This window comes from Camellia sinensis, chromosome 13, assembly GCF_055761805.1.
Source record: "Camellia sinensis isolate YWXY chromosome 13, ASM5576180v1, whole genome shotgun sequence".
In the NCBI taxonomy this organism is placed as follows: domain Eukaryota; kingdom Viridiplantae; phylum Streptophyta; class Magnoliopsida; order Ericales; family Theaceae; genus Camellia; species Camellia sinensis.
The window spans coordinates 84,850,306-84,869,444 of record NC_138973.1 but is presented as its reverse complement, the minus strand read 5'-3'; the positions used below and the strand labels follow the sequence as shown (position 1 = coordinate 84,869,444).

Genomic DNA, 19,139 nt, shown 5'->3' with positions numbered 1-19,139 from the left:
TAATTCTATTCTTTTGATAGGTAAATGTGATTATTAGTGGTCGTTGGACTTAACTTGGTGGGCTTAGTGAATTGGTTGTTAGATTTTGTTAACTTTCTAGTTATTGTTTGATGATGTAAATACTTCTGATAATATAATTACTCTCTTAACTATTGATAAAAAAATTAAAAAAAGATAGGTAAATGTGATTTGATATTTTTATGATTACAAAAACCATACAAGTAGAGTTTTTATTTGTGTAAATTATATTAACTAATAGAAAGAGTCTAATAAATTATGAACTAAGATTTTAGTTATTTAACTTTAAAAAAAAGTTGTATAAAATAATTGAGCCAACTATTTAAAAATAATTGATATAAGAAATTATCACCTATTGATATTTTCTAATTTTGCACAGCACTAAAGACATTGTCATATTTTTCAAAGGGTTAGTTACCCTTTTCATCTTTATAGTTTGTTCTAAATTTCATTTTAGTTCTAATTTTTTCAATTTGAACAATTTAATCTCTAAACTTAAAGTCCAATTTCAATTTGGTTTTTTTCTTCAATTTTTTTGTCAATTTGGGTTTTCTACTCAAAATTTTGTCAATTGTTTCACAAATACATACCTTATTAAATTGACAAATATTTCAAAATTATTATTTTAACCTCGAACTTGACTGAAATGACTAGATTAAAACTACACATAAAATGTAAGGATCAAATTATTCAAATCAAAGTAAAATTTTGATCAAACTATAAAGGTTAAAAGTGTAATCTACCCTTGTCCAAAAGTGGTTAATTTTGTTTACTTATACATTTACATTGACCCCCTTAATATGGGATAATACAACTATGGAGTCATCAACCATTCCATTTCATGACTGAAAATTTTGCTTCAAAAAAATATAAATGATACATCAATTTCCCAAAACAGGGTAAGCTCACTTTGAAGTGTCATTGTTGCTGTGATCTCCATCCACTACGAAAAGAAATCTACATTTATGACAAAGATTCGTGGATAATATAATATTTTCCTCATTGAGCACTAATCATAAACTAATTAATATTCTAATTATAAACTAATAAAAAAAAAGCCTCCAATGTTTGCCTCTGCCAATGATATTTATGGCACTTTTACACTAAACAATGTCCGGATAAGATCTTAAATATCACCAAATTGTGACAGGTTCAGAATCTTTTTGTCATTTGATAAAAATTCTACAGCTGCCCATGTTTTAAATATTGGTGATACTGTTGAGTTCTTAATCGTTTGATATGGATACCTTGAGTTTTTATCCTTTTAATATCAATTGCCACTGCTATAATGAAATTATTTTTTGAAGCTAATAATTTCATTATTGTGATTCGCGACACTTAATTCTTGATGAATGCTCTCCACACAGTAAAATTACAACTGATATTGATACCAATACCAATACGTGTCTTGATTTCTGTGTTTAAAACTGCCCATCTCGGAGGATTATATTAGGAATAGAAGAGCCACTTTGTTTAACTAAAACAAAATGTGTGAGATTGAACAGAAACATTTCCTCCTTGTATCTTGAGAATCTGATTTAGTGGGTGTAATTTCAGGTCTTGCCTCATACCCACTTTCACAGACACAGAGAGAGAGAGAGAAAGAGAGAGGGGCAGGGACAGGGGTCTCTTCAAGATCCACAAACAATGGTTAGAAGTGTATTGAATTGAGGGGTATGTTTAGATTAGATAAGTGATAAAAATTTAAGAAATCCCCACATGTAACTGCATCATAAGAAAGAAGATGAGGCAAGTTGAAACATTTATGGTTATGAAATAGACAAGGAGAATAACGCCACAATGCACAAAAGTGAACGTGGGTCTCAAAATAATGTGCACCTAAGACCTATGTACTCACTAATATTTTTTTATGTGATCTTGTTAATAAATATCTTTAAGGGTGTCAATAAAAAATTTGAAAAATAAATGTCAAAATATTTATAATTTTAATACAGTTTTTATATATTTCAAAATATTTTTACACATTTTAATACACTTTTCTAACGCCAACAGCAATTTTAAGGATTATTTTAGCATTTTTCTTATTTTATTTTGTCAATCAATACGAGGGGCAAAGCAAAAGTTTTTTTTTTCGTATTGAAGGCGAAGGTAGGGTGTTCAAAAGAATTAGTTGAATATCTAAATCATTTAAAGTGATTCAAATTGTATAACTTGGTCTAGTTTTTCTAAGAAATAGTTTTGGTTCTAATAAATTAAGAATCTTTGATTATAGTTCAGTTAATAGATTAAAACTCAAAAAACCAAATTAAACCGAATCAAATTGTTCTCTCCTTTATATTAATTTTCATATATATCGGTGTGTTCCACAAGGAATTTGTTATTTTTTTTGGCTTCATAGAACTTTAATGTTATTTCAACATCGATGACATTTTATTCATCTTATTTACAAAATATTTTCTCTATATATGAAGATGTGTTCGTTTGTTTGTTTTTTTTTTCCCACTACTTACATGATTTTTACATTTGTTATATTATTGAAAATTGTATGTCTATAGCAAGTGCTACATAATATGATGAATTTGTTATGTCATTACCCATTTTATAAATTTAGTTTGGAGAATATTTCAGAAATTTTGAAATATACTTGTAAAATTTTGAAATTAGTTTTATAGGTAGAATCAATATTTTTTGACTGGATAGTCTATATATTGATAAAATTTTCTAGCTTAGAACCATAAAACCGAACTGTTTTTAAATAAGATTGATTTTGTTCTGAATTTACCTTAAAACCAAATTAATTCTGCCCATGAACACCCCTATCCAAGAGTGCGTAACAATAACAAAATCTAAGTAGATTTGTAATTGTAAACCAACCAAGTTATTTGAGTTTCAATTGTGTCCTATTTGTTAAAAGTTAGTTTTAGATGAATTCATTATGTAAAGGTGTTTGGGAAGTTTGTGGGTTGGGTTTTTTTATGATTTTTTACACTAAAAGACAAACTTTTTGCAAAATCAAAAAAAATAAATCCAAACAAAATATCACATCCAACCCTATAATTATTCCACTTTTTCTCTCACAATATCACATCTAACTACAAAAAAACTTCACTATCTTTTCGAACACCAAAATTTTTTTATCTAATAATATCTTACAACTAAAAAACTTACATAAAAACTTACTTCCCAAACACCCACTTAAACACATTTTTCAAGTTCATTGAGTTTTTTAGTTACATGTAAATAAAATTTGTACATCATAAAAAGCTGATATATTTAGAAAGTTACTATTTTTTTTTTTAAGTAAAAAATTGCCTTTTTAAATGTTTTTAGCTTATGACAATTGGAGTCTATATTAAATCAAGTACTAAGTTAAAAAAAGAAAAAAAAAGTTTCGCAAAGTTTAGTGGGTAAACAAGTTGAATAGTGCTTTCAATTAAATTAATGATATAGTACAAGTTTATAATGTTTTTAAAGATGATGAAAAAGTTTAAAGGTAACAAAGGAATCCATACTATGAATACCATCAAGAATAAGTTGTGCACTTGTATTATTAATATTATATGGGGAAAAAGGTCAGGCCTCGATTACCACAAATAATATTGTGCAGCAAAAGTAAATAAAGGCATCAAATTAAACATATAAACCCATCATTGGGCTTACATTCTTTATCAGTAATAAAATAAAGGCGTTAGCTTCTGTCCAGTCCGATTAAAATAGTATTGTTAGATTTGTGGAAGTTCACCATGAGTCTCGTTTTGATAATTTGAATCGCTCAATGTATAGAACTCATCGAGTACTATAAGTTTGTAAAAAATCACGTTAATTAGATATCGGTAACTATGTGATCAAATCAAATTTTTATCAACCGCTAATTTATTCACCGTCCATTTTTAATATTATATGGGGAAAAAAGGTTAGGCCTCGATTACCACTAATAATATTGTGCAGCAAAAGTACATAAAGGCATAAAATTAAACATATAAACCCATCATTGGGCTTACATTCTTTATCAGTAATAAAATAAAATTAAGCCTGTGTTTGGCAAGTGGGTTTGTAGATTTTTTTGGCTATTTTAGCCACAAAAAACAAAATAGGCTGTTTTAGCCATAACAAACAAAACATCACATCTAACCCATAATCATTACATTCTTCTCTCACAAAAAAACTCAAAAAAGTCAAAAAGCCAAAAAGTCATTCCCAAACCAAACTTTTAAGCCCAGGCTAAAATAGTTAAAAAAATTAAAAAACTAAAAAGCCAACCCACTTCCCAAACGGAGACTTAGTAGGTTTCAATTCAAGTACTGGTTTCTTTTAGTAAAAAATGTATGGATGAATGAACAAAGCTACCTATAGCTATAAGGCAGAAATGTGTCAAGTTGAGTTAAACCCATCTCATGTTTAGAAGATAAAGATAAATGGGACTCACTTGTAGAGTATTGTTTCACAATATTTAGGTCAAGTTTGGAAAGACTAAATAAGTGTACTTTTTGACTTTTTTTGTATTATGTGTAGAAAAAGTAGAGAGAAGATGCTGATTGATGTGACCTAAAAAAGATAAAAAGATGAAATAAGTGCACTTTTTTTTGTTAGCCAAACTTGGCCTTATTATATTACTATTTAAAAAAAAATTTTAAAAACTTTTGACCAATAAAATTTAAGACATCACGTGAATTTGCCTCATATGACTGTATGATTTTCCAAATCTTAGTGGCAACTCATGGGCTTGTCCCATCATGACAAAAAAAGAAAAAACAAGAGACCGAATAAGGGACTGTTTGGATAACTTGGAAATTCTCAACCAACAGAAAGAGGGTAGATTAGGTTGACCCCTCATGATGTCAGAAAAAAACAAACAAGTCCTACATTTTTTATATAATTATATCAACTCGTTTTTTAATTAAAATTAATACAGGTGTTGTAAAAATATAAAAATAAATAAAGTAAGTATAATTAATTTTAGTATAAAAGAGATATTAAGATTATTTTTCTATCCACATGATTAATAAATTATCAATAAAAATGAGACTAAAGTTTTATGCAAAATTTAATATAATTATATTCAATTTGTGAAATTTATTATATTTTTTCAACTTAAAAAAAAAAAAAACCTAAAAATTGGGATCAAGTAACGTGGAAGGTTCTTTGTTCTTTGCACCCTTCCACATTTTATTAACAAAGTCACACAATTAATGTACTTTTTCTCAAAATTCTTAACCATTTCTCTTCCTCAGCATGCATCTCTCTGTTTGATATATATATATATATATAGGAAAATGTCTCGTAACTCAAATTTTATGGCTCAAAAGTGGCTCAAATGGCCAAAACGACTGTTCTGTACTCAAAACGACGTCGTTTTGGCCATTTGAGCCACTTTTGAGCCACAAAATTTGAGTTACGTAGCATTATCGATATATATATATAAAAAAAAAATACTTACATCTCTCTGTTACAATTTAGATCATGATTTGTTTTTTTAATAATACTATTGTCCGAGCACGAAATAAAGTTATCGTATATCCTGTTGATCAAGTTTGCACTCCTCCGTATGCCATCGCTTTACTCTCTGAAAACACAAACGTGAGCTAGCCGGCGGGTGTGTGCCGGATACCTCTCCGATGCCTAAGTCAGCAAAATAGACAAATAGACAGAAAACTCTGTGTATTCGAGAATTAAAGTTGTGTTACCTCTTCCATAGGTTATGTCATGAGCTTTTATAGGTTCCGCATGGCACAATTCTAATAGGACTCTTACTCCTCCATATAGAGTCCTCCTAGGAATCACACTCCTGAAAGATAATGTTTATTCTTCAACACCACTCTCACTGCTTAAACCAAGTGAGATGGTTCTACCTCGGTATTATGACAAACCGATCGAGCTAAAACAACCATGCTAGACTGGTAGAAATAACTGAACTCTAAGTAGCTCGGTTCTTCCTTTCATTACTTGTACCTCGGTTTCGCCTGTTGAGACCGTGCTAACCATAGCAAGCTTGGACAGAGCTAATCAAGAGCAAGGTCCTAAGGAAGGCTCAAAATACCTTGGCTCAGATTGGTATGACCGAGCTAATTGTTGCCGCTCTGACCGTGGTGACCGCGCTAACTACAAGGCCCTTTTACTTAGCCCTTCTCACTGTGGCCTACAAGACGGCCCATTACCCAGCTCGGCCCAATTTACTTATAAATTATCCACTCAATTGCCCCTTAATTCCATCTGCACAGCGTGATTGGGATTACCTGTTACAAGCCGAGCTAAAAACTTTAGCCTTTAAACCGAACTAAATTCACACTGGGCTACTAATCTATCCGGTCAAAACGTCTCTTCAGTCGCTGTAACTGATTCGCTTTCTATTCTCTTGGACAAGTGGCCAGCTTCTATTGGTCAAGTACAGCTGCCACGCCGTCTTCGTACTTCGCGAAATTTGAACAGTCCCGCCCAATTTCACATTCTTCACAAAAAACCCTACTCTTCGAACCAGCCATACCACTATTTATCATCTTCTCTCTCTATCTTCTGAGCTAAATCCCCTGCTTTTTCCTCAACACTATTTCTGCAAAGCTCGCGTTTTCTGCGGATTTGATTTCAATCTTTAGTCCTTCCACCTTGAACTGGTATGTGGCTCTAGCTTTCTTCTTTTTATTCGTATAGACTAGCAACATGAATCATTTGCGTATACGTGTTTTTTCACAACACTTTCAAATGGTTTTCTCTATAATGAGTAAGAACCTTTTGAACAGTAATCACACCTACTGGATTTGCAAACAAACTGTAATGGGACGTTTTAGATCCAAAATCATACCACGACCGAACTAGGATCTTGTTTGTATTAGATGCAAGCCTAGCCAGACTGAACAACTGAACTAAAACTTCATGCCATTCTCGTTGTTCCAATAGGTCTAAGTACCTTCTGATTCATTTAGCCGAGCTAGCGAGCCGTATTAGGTTTGCGCAATACCATGCTAGAAAGCCTCAAACGCCGATCGAGCTAAAACTTGGGGCCAAACCAGCTCGCTTACTTAATAAAAATTGAACTAAGAATGCTGCACCATAAGCTTCAATCGGGCTACGAACTTCTCACTCCACTGAACCGAGCTAACGTCCTTTGCCCCAACCGAGCTAAGAACGGATAGTATCTCCTATAGTCGAGCTTAAGGCAACATGCATTTTACCTTTGTTTCTTTTAGCACGGTCCAACGATCTGTGCTTAACACCTTTCTTTTTCACTTTGCAGACTTAGGTTGGCCAGGCACTCCTTTGAACGCTCAACCGAGCTACTCAGCATTATCTCACCACCGAGCTAATACTCCAGCTAATTTATACCTAACTTAAGATCACATGGGTAAATATAGGTTTTTAGTAAACTCACCAGGGGCTATGGCCGAGCTCCGAAGGGACTACCATATCCCTGATGATGTCCATCTTAGCTTAGCCGAACTAGACACCACACCCTGGGGAAAATCGGGCTTCGTCCCCTTCACCCTTCTTTCTATTGTAGAAACCGGACTCCGATTCCCTGTACAGCCTCTTCTTTGTGAATTCCTTAGACAAACAAATCTCTGTCCTACCCAGCTTTCCACAAACTCATATAGAATATTAAATGGCATCGCCGAGCTAAATCGCCGGCTTGGCATTAATCTCGGTTTAGCCAAGCTATTTCACCAGTATTCACTTGGCCAGAATGAAGATGGCTGGGTCTATTATTTAAAAATAAGAAGATGCCGAGAAAAGATAATAAAGAACACCCCAATCAAAGATGTAAATGATGACGATTTCTTTTGGGTCTCTGGTAACTTCGAGGATCACGAAGCCTAAATACCAGAAGACCGGATTAACTGGAACAAAGGAGTTGCCGGCATAATTACCTCGGCTTAGTTTTGTGCTTTCTTTACTTCGTTGTTCTTACTTTCAACCGTACTAACTGTTGTCTTTTTCCTTTATGTAGATTTAAACTTTCTAAAGTCGCAGTACAGTTACCCCAACCTTGGTGCACTCCGTGCCGCACTAAGACATCCCGATCGAAGTTGGGCCGAGCTACTCAACTTTGAGCCGACCTATAGATACAGCAGTAGCCGGAGGAAAACCAGGGTAACGGACTTCCTCTTAGAGCCATCATCAGAACCTGATCCTTCCCTTCTGTAAGTCAATTTAGTCCCATTAACAGCAGAGCAAAAGATGGCCAAGAAGAGAGCAGTAGGGGCCCTCCTCACCGAAACAAATCAGGTCGAGGTACCACAAGCCGTCCAATCATAAGAAGCTGTGGTAGCCCTTCCAACCAATCAACCTTCATCATCTTGGGCAAGCAAGCGTGTTCGGACTTCCACAACCGAGCCATGCCTTATTGACGAAGATGAAACCGTGCTCCCCCAAACCACGCCATCGAGCCCCTAGCTCGAGCGCTCAGACCGAGCTAGCTCCTCTAAGTGGGCACCAAAGATCACATTTCAGAACTGTGCTATCAAAGATTCTGACTCAGTGGTCACAGAAAAAGACCATTTGTTGGTGTTTAACCTTGCCAAGAGCGTTTGCCTTCCAGCTGATATGGAGCACCACGACCATCTCACCGAGCTGAAGGCCATTCGCTCAGCCACAAAGTCAATGGTGCTGGTAAGTTGCCCTTTTTCCTGTCTTTCCAATTTGTTGATCTTTTTGCTCGGTTTTACTAAAAGTTTCTTACCACCCTTTTACAGGCCGTGCAGAAAAACCACATCGCTCACAAGCGTGTGCTGGAGCTTCGAAAAATCACAAAGCAGGCCATGGCAGAGGCCAATGCTAAATCGGCCGAGCTAGATGAGGCTACGAAGAAAGTGGCCAAGCTACAGACCGAGGTGGCCCGCCTGACCGGTCTTGTCAACTCAGCCGAAGCAGATAAGTAGAAGGCTGCGGCCGTGCTGAAAGACAAATATCTGCGTGAGCTAGCCAAGCTCGAAGGAAAGAAGAACGTCGAGATAACCGAGTTAGGAAAAAAAGTAGAAGACACAGAAGACCGGGGTTACAAGGAGGGAGAGGCCACCTATATTAAACAATGCGAAGCTGCAAAAGATCTATTCTTCAAATGTGGATGGAAGGCGACTGTGGCGTAGCTCGGTCATGGCCCATAGACTGAGGTCTTCCTCAACCCTCCTCCGCATTTCATACCGAGCTATATGGTGGAGTACGCTGCTGCCATTCAGCAAAAATTTCTGCAAGACGGGGAGGACGAAGATCCTGCTCCTGAAGACAACACCCAGCTCAGTTGCCAGTCTATCTCCCCAACTCCAGTGGTCTCCATCCCACCTTTGCCTGCTGTGTTTGATATGGTGCCTTCGACTGAGCTCAACCAAGGGGTGCTTGCCACAACCGAGCTACCTCTGGATGAAGACCGGGTTGTTTTGGACGCTGACCTAGACGACCTTTTCTCCTGATTTTTCTTTTCTTTGTTTTATCAAAAGAGTTTGTAACCAGGCTGAGGCCCCACCTTTTGTACTTGACTTGGATTCTGAATGAAAATCTCACATCTTTCAGTTCGGTCTGTTCCATACCCGCACTTTATTTTTCACTATAATTTGTATGAAGTATGACATTCTCTGGTTGAGGTACCTATTTTGGTCTTACCCTTGTAATCTGCTCGGTCATTCCAGCCAACCACTCTTCAGTTTGAATTCTTATCTCGGCTGAAGAGTGCTCAAAGTTGGTTATTCCAGCCAACCACTCTTTAGCCTAGATGCTTATCTCGGCTGAAGAGTACTTAGAGTTGGTTATTCCAGCCAACCACTCGTCAGCCTAGATCCTTATCTTGGCTGAGAAGTACTTAAAGTTGGTTATTCCAGCCAACTACTCTTCAGCCTCAATCCTTATCTCGGCTGAAGAGTACTCAGAGTTGGTTATTTCAGCCAACCACTCTTCAGCCTAGATCCTTATCTTGGCTGAAGAGTACTTAAAGTTGGTTTTTCTAGCCAACCTCTTCAGCTCAGATCCTTATCTTGCCTGAAGAGAGCTCAAAGTTGGTTATTCCTGCCAACCTTGAGTGAAGTGTTTGGTTATTCCTGCCAAACATCCTGCAGCTTGGATCCTTATCCTCGGCTTAGAAGAAGTGTTGGTTTTTCCAGCCAACCTCTTCAGCTCAGATCCTTATTTTGGCCGAAGAGAGCTCAAAGTTGGTTATTTCAGCCAACTCTGCTTTCAATGCCCCTAGCTCACTAAAACAACTCTTACAGTAAAAAATTATTATACTGAAAAGAAACTACTTGTTTTATTGATAAAGGAAAAATTACAAGTACTTTAAAGAAAAGCTAAAAATAAAATAGTTTGAGATTGGCAGTATTCCATGGCCTGGGAATGGCCTTGCCGTCTCCATCCTCTAAGTGGTATGCCCATTTTCCTGCTAATCCAACCACTTTGTATGGTCCTTCCCAATTAGGTCCTAACTTGCCATCTCCGGGTACCAAGGTGTTTCCCATCATTTTGCGCAGCACCCAATCTCTAATCTTGAATTGCCTCGGATGTACTGTCTTATTGTATTTTCTGGATAACTCTTGTTGGTATGAGGCGATGTGAACCAGTGCTCTTTCTCTTATTTCTTCCGCGAGGTCAAGTTCCAAGACTATGGCTTCTCCATTTAAGTCTAGGTCAAAATTTTCACTTCTAATTATGGGGAGGCCGACTTCTAGTGGGATTACTGCCTCCATGCCATAGGCTAAAGAGAATGGTGTTTCTCCAGTTGACCGCCGAGGTGTAGTACGATAAGCCCATAAAACATGAGGAAGTTCCTCAGCCCACTTGCCTTTTGCCTTCTCTAACCTTTTCTTCAATCCATCCAAGACGACTTTGTTTGATGCTTCTGCCTGGCCGTTTGCTTGGGGGTATGCCGGTGTAGAGTTGTAGAATTCTATCTTGTACTCCTCACAAAAGCCTCTAAAAATTTTGCCATCGAACTGAGTGCCGTTGTCAGATATTAGAGCCTTGGGAATGCCGAACCAAGTGATGATGTTCTACCAGACGAACTTCTTCACGTCTTTCTCCTTTATTGAGGCAAGTGCTTCTGTTTCCACCCACTTTGTGAAGTAGTCTGTCGCTGCCAGAAAGAATTTTCTGTTGTCGGGTGCCGTTGGAAGCGGTCCTACTATGTCCAAGCCCCACATTGCAAAGGGCCATGTGCTAGTTAATGGTAGAAGTTCTTTGGCGGGCTGATGTATTTGGTGTGCGAACTTCTGACATTTCTTGCACTTCTTCACATACTTCTCCGAATCTGCTTGCATGTAAGGCCACCAATATCCTTGTGAAATTGCTCTGTAGGCTAAGATCTTCCTTCTTGGTGGCTGCCGCATACGCCTTTATGAATCTCGAACAGGAATGCCTCAACTTTGCTGGGATGGACATACTTCAGATAGGGTCCTATGAAGGATTTCTTATACAAGGCCAAAGATGGGGAGAGCCAAAATCGCTGTGACTTTGCTCTTATTTTGTTGGCCTCTTCTTTTCTTCAGGTAAGGTGTCATCTTTCAAGAACACTATAATGGGATCCATCCAAGAAGGGCCTAGTTCGGCACAACATACTTCGGGTTCTTCGGATTCTTCAATGCTTGGTCTTGGTAGGAAGTCGATCAGTAATAGATATGAGATGAATGTATCTACCATTGAAGCGAAGCCTGCTAGTTCGTCTGCTCTACTATTTCTTCTTGGTCGATCTGCTTTATCTGCACTACTACAAACTTCATGATCTCCTTTCTAACTAACTCTTGATACTTTGCCATCCTGTCATCTTTTGCTTCGTAGTCGCCTGAAATTTGGTTTACCACTAGCTGTGAGTCACTGTACACCATTAGCTCGGTGGCCTTCATGAAGAGTGCTGATTTTAGGCCTGCTAAAAGTGCTTCGTATTCTGCTTCATTGTTTGATGCTGGGAAGCCAAGGTTGACTGCTTGTTCCACTACTAAGCCGTTTCGTGAGATGAGGACTATGCCAAGTCCTGCACCGTGTCTGTTAGATGCTCCATCCACAAAGAGCATCCACATCTCTCCAACGAATAGCTTCCAACAAGTGGAGGGATCGGATGATGTCTTTGGGTCGTGAGTGTTGCTGGTGTCTTCTTCAAGGTCCACACCTTTTGCTTGCCTCTTATTGTCTGACTGTACCAAGTTGTTGTTTGTTGATGAATCTTTGGGGCCTGGTGCAGCATGGTTTGCCTCTCCCTCCCTTTCTTCAACTCAGTCTGCCTTGGGATGTGGCTGGGCATCTTCTTTTGAGGGTTGCGCAGTTTCTGCGGCGCTTTCCATCCCCTTCTTGGTTGTGCCAGTCAAGTCAACTGGGCAGATATGATGACTTCCTGGTGTGAACTCTGTTACAAAGTCTGCCAAGGCTTGAGCTTTTATCGCGGTTCTAGGTTGAAACTTGATATCAAATTGTCCCAATTCCATTGCCCGCTTCAAGATTCGCCTAGAAAAGTTCGCTATCTCAAACAAAGCTTTTAATGGAAAGGCTGTGAGGACGATTATGGTGTGGGCGTGGAAGTAATGCGACAACTTCCTTGATGCCATTATCAAGGCTAAGGCCAGTTTTTCTAATGGTAAGTACCTAGTTTCTGCACCCAGCAAGGTCTTACTGACATAAAAGATGGGCAGGTGTTGGATTCCTTCTGCTTTGACCAACACCGTGCTGACTGCATACTGTGAAACTGCCAGGTACAAGAAGAGCTCTTCTCCAGGTATTGGGGTTACTAGCAACGGTGGAGAAGACATGTACTCTTTCAGGCTTTTTAGGGCGCTGTCACATTCTTTATCCCATTCAAATTTGGCCTTTAGTGCTTGGAAGAATGGTCGACATCTGTCTGACGACCGACTTATGAACCGGTTGAGTGCAGCTGCCATACCAGTGAGATGCTGCACTTCTTTTAATGAGTTGGGCCTCTCTAGACCTTGGATTGCTTTGATCTGAGAGGGGTTTGCCTCTATACCTCGGTTGGTCACCAGGAAGCCTAGGAATTTACCTGATCCTACGCCGAACGCACACTTGGATGTATTAAGGCACAACTTGTGCTTCTTTAGAATCTGGAACATTTCACCTAGGTCCCTGAGATGGTCCTTCTCATCCTTGCTCTTGACCACCATGTCATCTATGTAAGCCTCCATTGTTCTGCCTAACAATGGTTCAAACATCTTGGTGACCATTCGTTGGAATGTTGCCCTTGCGTTCTTTAGGCCAAAGGGCATGACCTTCTAACAGTACAATCCTCTATGCGTTGTAAAGGATATGACCTCTTGGTCTGGCTCATACATAGCGATCTGATGGTAACCTCTATACGCATCAAGAAAGCTAAGTCGATTGTGGCCTGCCGTCAGGTCTACCAGCTGGTCTATCCGTGGTAGGGGAAAGCTATCCTTTGGACATGCTTTGTTGACTGTTTTGTAGTCCACGCAAACACGCCATTTTCCATTCTTCTTTGGCACCACTACTGTATTGGATATCCACTTGGGATAGTGCACTTCTCTGATAGCTCCTGCCTCTAGAAGGTTTCCCACTTCTTCCGCCACTATCTCGGCGTGGTGGAGTGCCGATCTACGAGTACGCTGGATAATTGGTCTGGCAGTTGGGTGGATGTTTAATTGGTGATAGATGAAGTTTGGGTCAATGCTAGGCATGTCGTATGGGGTCCAGGCAAACACTTCGATGTTAGAGGTTAAGAACTCTATGACCTCTATTCTCTCAGTGCTGGGCAACGACGAGCCGAGCAAAAAGAACTTTTCTGTGTTCTCTTCATCTATCCTTACCTGTACCAAGTCTTCCACTGCCTTCTGTTCAGCGGCTTTGCTAACATCCGCAAACAATTCATTGCTCTCAGGTTCTTCCACCATCTGTACATACCCTTTGGCAGTGCGACTGCCATTTACTGTGACGAAGCACTGTTTGGACATAATTTGGTCTCTATAGACCTCTTCAATTACTCTGGCTTCGTTGGGGAACCGCAATACTTGATGGTAGGTTGAAGCTACTGAGCGCATGGCGTGCAACCATGTCCTCCCCAAGATAATATTGTAAGTGGAAGGGACTTTTAATATCCAGAATTTCACCTGTTTTGTCATGCTTCCTGCTCTGACTGGGAGGATTATCTTGCCCACTGGCCATTCTGGCATTGAATTGAATCTGATTAAGGGAGATGTTGCAGGTGCCAAGTCTTTATCCTCCAATTTTCGCTGTTTGAAGGTTTCGTAATACATTATCTCACATGAGCTCCCTTGGTCAATCAAAATCCATTTGACATCAAAATCCTTGACGCGGAGAGTGACAACCAGTGCATCATTGTGAGGGCAATATATCCTTGCCAAGTCTCTGTCTGAAAAAGATATGACATTCTTGGCCTCTATTTTCCCCTTTTTAAGGACAGGTTGCGCACTTAATACCTCTCTCAAGTGCTCAGCCTTTTTGATCATTTCTCTGAGCTCACATACCTGCTCAGGTTCGAATACCCCATGTATTACGTTAATTACGCCTTGAGGTGGGGCGTCCACTGGCATCCCGTTTGGGTTGTTGTGGTTCTGGGGGGCTAGCTGTGTTCCTCCCTCTATGTACTGGTCCAGGTGCCCAGCCGCCACTAACTCCTCTAAATGCAGCCTCAACGGCGTGCAATTTTCTGTGCAGTGCCCCTTTTCATCATGGAAGGTGCACCGAGACCTCTCGTCATAGTCTTTCTGTGCTTCTCCCAACTTAGCTGGCCATCTGACGAAAGCTTCATCGCGTATTTCACTGAGAATTCAGTAGATCTGTTTTTTGAATACCGTGGTAATGGCAGTGTGGACTCTTAACTGCCTTTGTCTGAGTCCTCTCTATTGGCTCGCCTGTCTCACCCATTTTTGCTTGATCGTTCTACCGTGTTGACCTTTGCTGTAGACTTTTTATCTGGCATTGCTGTTGTGCCAGATTTTGCTTTAACACGGGTGCCATCCTCCTCCACCCAAATATGCTGGTGCACCCTCTCTATTAAGGCTTCCATCGTGAGGGGTGGCGTCATAGTAATGGAGTCCCTTAGCTTGTTTCCGACTGGGAGACCCTTTTTGTATTACGCGATGGCGAGATTTGTGGGGCAGTCTCCTATCTGGTTGAAAGTCTCCTAGTAACGACTGTTGTAGGATCTCAACGTCTCCTTATCGCCCATGTCAATGGAGGGCAGCTGATCGATCTCCACTGGCGTTTTCGTGTTCGTTCTGAACCTAGTCACGAACGTCTCTGCCAATTGCGCCCAGGAGGCGATGCTGCCTTCTGGTAGCCTTTCAAACCAGGTTAAACCTAGGTCGCCAAGGCTGGATGGGAACAGGATGCACATCAAAGCTTCGTTTCGCCGGTACACCGCCATAACTTGGCGAAAGTGGCTTAGGTGCGTGTAGGGGTCCGTTTTCCCCTCATAGGTGGTGAACTTAGGCTGGTGGAAGCCTAAAGGTAGTGGTGCGTTCTCTATTGCCGGAACGAACTTCGAGATTTGTAATCTGGCTAATACCTTGTCTGCTGGTTCATAAGCAAGGCGTGACATTAGCATTCCTACCTCGACGCTTCTATGCATCCGAGGAGCCAACTGCTGAAGGGATGAAACTCTGCGCGGGTCACGTGCCCTGGTATTCTCCTTTTATCGTGCCTTCTCTTTAAGCACAGTTCGCAAATCGTACGATCTAGGAAACTTCGTCTTCCTGGATGTCGTTTGGTGCGTGCGCGAGGGCCGATAGGTGCTTTCCTCAGTTTATGACCTCTCAGTTCTCATTCTCTCAAACTTGGAGTAACGAGTCCTAGACGTCTTTGTTTGAGTGTCGCCTGTTCTTAGGCTCCTACTCTCTGCTTGCAATGGTGTGGTATGCCTATCACGATCTTCCGAGTGGCGATGGGGTGTGTTGCCTTTGCGACCCTCTCCTGTCGTCACCCCTTTTCCTTTTATCTGGCGCTTCATCGACTCCATGTCTGCCGCCATCTTCCTTATTAACTCGTCCTGCTCCTTCATGCGATCTTCCAGGACTTAAGGGTCAATCCTCCGCCTCTGTCTTTCAGAACTTGATGAGCGACGGGGGCAGTTAGCCCACCTCCCCCTTGCATCCCTCTGGGGGTTCTGTCGCTGGGGTTCTAAATCCGCCATGGGAGGGATAGAAGGCAAACCTTCGTGCCTCCCACCCCCTTCTGGGGTTTGCCCATCAATGGCAGATTGTGGCAAGTCTTCATTGTGCGCCATTGCTTTCAATTTGAGAGGAAAGCTTGATCAAGAGGTTTTTGTTCTTTTTGGATTTTTCCACAGACGGCGCCAATTGTATGAGCACGAAATAAAGTTCTCGTATATCCGGTTGATCAAGTCTGCGCTCCTCCGTACGTCGTCGCTTTACTCCTTAAAAACACAAACGTGAGCTAGCCGTCGGGTGTGTGCCGGATACCTCTCCGATGCCTAAGTCAGCAAAATAGACAAATAGACAAAAAGTTCTGTGTATTCGAGAATCAAAGTTGTGTTACCTCTTCCATAGGTTATGTCATGAGCTTTTATAGGTTCCGCGTGGCACAATCCTAGTAGGACTCTTACTCCTCCATGTAGAGTCCTCTTAGGAATCACGCTCCTGAAAGATAATACTTATCCTTCAACACCCCCCTCACTGCTTAAACCAAATGAGATGGTTCACCTCGGTATTGTGACAAACCGATCGAGCTAAAACAACCATGCTAGACTGGCAGAAATGACCTAACTCTAACTAGCTCGGTTCTTCCCTTCATTACTTGTACCTCGGTTTCGCCTGTTGAGATCGTGCTAACCATAGCAAGCTTGGACCGAGCTAATCAAGAGCAAGGTCCTAAGGAAGGCTCAAAATACCTTGGCTCAGATTAGTATGACCGAGCTAATTGTTGCCGCTCTAACCGTGGTGACCGCGTTAACTACAAGGCTCTTTTGCACCAAACTAACTACAAGGCCCTTTTACTCAGCCTTTTCACTGTGGCCCACAAGACGACCCATTACCCAGCTCGGCCCAATTTACTTATAAATTACCCTCTCAACTACATACTCAGAATAATTATTTAGAAACATACATAGAAAAATATCCACATCTCATCAATTTTAAATTTATAACATACACTTCCTTTTCAGAATAATTTTAAAATAAAAAATTCATAGTAAGATAACATGTTTTTTGGGTTCTATATATAAGTTCAACAAAGCCTTAATTTGTAGCTAGATGTCTAGCTTTTCAATCTTCTATGACCTTGAACCATTTGAAGTTTTTCAAAAGATTAAAGATTAATAATCTAGAAATGGGTTATCCTCAAGCTCCTCCAAACTCTCCTCACTTGTATCCTCAAACAATTCAACTTAAACTATACCAGACCTTTATATTCTCAATCCCAATACTCTTCTCCATAATTCTCTTACTCTTGTTTTACTTGTTCTACCTCAAGAGGAGGGCTTCCCCTGGTTCCTCCCAACCAACACTTCCAAGGACCACCTTAGGTCATGCTCTCTTTTCTTCTTCAGTAAGTCTTCTTTCTTTTTCTCTAAACATACACAAGAATGAAAGAGAAGTATGATACTTGATCTTGTATTCTGATGAAACACCAAAGTTAATCAATTGTATATGAGCTTGTTTGAATGCTTCTAATTTTTAAAGTTTCTTTGCTGTGTTTATGTCTGTAGAGTGAGATGGGTTTGAAAGGAAACCTTAAAGACAATCTTCCAATAATCTTGGTCGATGAAGATTTAACTTCAAGGGATTCAACGTAAGTCTTTCAATGTAATCAATTGTCTTCTATTTTTTTTGATCTCAACATAATTCAATAATTCATTCATTTTTTGTGACTACTTATATGCAGATATTATTCTATCTCTCTCTCTATATCTTTTTTCTTCTCTTTTTAAAAAATAATATGCAATTTAACAAATCTTATAAAATTTTCTTACTCACTCGATAATAAAATTTTGATAATTGAAATGGAACTCACCAAAATAATGTAAGAGGAACAATTAAAATTGAATTAGAGGATTTAGGAAGATTTGTTAATTTTTATGATAGTAGTACTACTTTTATTACATGGGGTTTACCTAGTTACCCTAATCATTGGAAAGTTATACTAGCTACATTAGTTCTCAATGAGAGTCTAATCAAATGTGTTACTAATCCAATTCGTAAAATTCTCACTCTACAGGTGTTGTGTTTGTTTGGGAGAATTTGAGATCAAGGAGGAGGTGCACCAAATTCCAACATGCAAACACGTGTTTCACATTGATTGTATAGGTTATTGGCTCCACTCGAACCGCACCTGTCCACTATGTAGATGTATCATCATCACCACCACTATCACCACAACCAAACAGGACCATTCACAACCACCTGTTGGACCCAATCTAGCCAGCCAAGATAACCAAAACTTCAACAATAACCCACAGATGGTTCATGATCTAGAGCAACAAGAACAACTAGTTATGGCTAACAACAGTTTAGGAGAACATCACATGCTAGTGATGGAAAGGATCATCTAGTGATAGTAATCATAGTACATACATTTTTTAGCCACATCAAGATTCAGTATATCCAAATCCATAATAGTTGAACCCAAGAGACATACATGCTTTATAATGCCCAAATCAAGTTGGAACATATGTGATTGATTGATACAAGGAAATGGGACAAAGAGGGACTAAAGTGCTAAAAGTCAAAAAAGCCCCAAAACCTATTATGCTTGTAATCTCCCCATGCCAAATTTTGTGAGTTGTGATCATCTATCAGTTTCCATTTATACTATTAAATTTGAAGTGAATTCAAATTTGTTTGAAAATTACATTTTTTGCTCTTGGTTTTCTGTTCAAACTTCTTTTTAATTTGTGTAATATTGTCAAATTATTTAAAGAGAATGATAACTCTAAACTTTCATCCTCAATTTTGAGATCAAGATCGAGAGAGAGAGAATTGCACATTATTGTTACTTGAAAAATAATATATAAGTCTATTTTTTAGACTCAGTAATGTGTCAAAAAAATGATTGGTTGATAATTAAATATTCTCTAATTATCAACTAATTATCTTCTGAACACATCACTGAGTTTAGAAAACAGATCTAATTTTTGGACATTAATAACAATACTCTTATTATTTTTCTTAGTTCCTAATGTCATAAAATACTTCTTTATACACATTTCATACACATTCATTATTAGCAGTAGATCAGAGAATGCCCATGTC

General features: G+C 39.2%; 1 pseudogene; it reads left to right on the top strand.

Moving 5' to 3' along the window:
• The first annotated feature begins 17,217 nt into the window (after positions 1 to 17,217).
• Positions 17,218 to 18,548, top strand: LOC114256588 (putative E3 ubiquitin-protein ligase RHA4A; annotated as a pseudogene).
• Positions 18,549 to 19,139: the final 591 nt, after the last annotated feature.